Raw genomic sequence first — 1045 nt, forward strand, 5'->3', positions numbered from 1 at the left:
ACATCCCCATGAATCCAAGGACCCTACCTGTCACCAGGGGACTGTTCAAGCTGGTGGAGGCTCTGTAATGGTGTCGGTCGTGCGCAGTTGGAGAGATATGGGACCCCTGTTACGTCTAGATACACCACCTGCAAACATTCATGTCCAATGTGCACTCCCACGGAATGGGGCAATTCCAACAGGACAATGTGATACCCCACACATGAGAATTGCTACAGAGTGGCTCCAGGAACATTCTTCTGAGTATAAATACTTCTGCTGGCCACCAGACTCCCCAGACATGAACATTATTGAGCGTACCTCAGATGCCTTGCAACGTGCTGTTCAGAAGAGATCTCCATGCCCTCGTACTCTTATGGATTTCTGGACGCGCTGCAGGGTTCATTGTGTCAGTTCCCTCCGGTACTACTTCAGACATTAGTCGAGTCCGTGCCATGGCGTGTTGCGGCACTTCTGCGTGATCCCAGGGCTCTGCACGATATTAGACAGGTGTATTAGTTTCTTTGACTCTTCAGTGTGGATTCGTTAGCTTCATCATTGCTCTTGCTCGCTCTCTTTTGCGGAAAATATTATCAGATTGTCTGCAATGTACTGGCCACATGCACTGCACTCATCGGCCACCTACTCTTCCTATCTTTTAAGAACTTCTGTTAATAATTGCGTGGCAGCATTGTGTGACCCGCTGTCCTGCTTCCCAAACACTTGCTCTCTTTTTTTTTCTAGATGGAGAAGTTGATGTCCTCATCGTCTTCAAGTCCTTCAACCGAAAAAAAAAATGGTTCAAATGGCTCTGAGCACTATGGGACTTAACATCTGAGGTCATCAGTCCCCTAGAACTTAGAACTACTTAAACCTAACTAACCTAAGGACATCACACACATCCATGCCCGAGGCAGGATTCGAACCTGCGACCGTAGCGGTCGCGCGGTTCCAGACTGAAGCGCCTTTAACCGCGTGGCCACACTGGCCGGCCCTTCAACCGAAAATTCTTCTGTCAAAACCTGAAATCAGATTTATTTCTTTGAGATGCCAGTGACTGAAAACG

This window comes from Schistocerca piceifrons, chromosome 6 (genome assembly GCF_021461385.2).
Source record: "Schistocerca piceifrons isolate TAMUIC-IGC-003096 chromosome 6, iqSchPice1.1, whole genome shotgun sequence".
In the NCBI taxonomy this organism is placed as follows: domain Eukaryota; kingdom Metazoa; phylum Arthropoda; class Insecta; order Orthoptera; family Acrididae; genus Schistocerca; species Schistocerca piceifrons.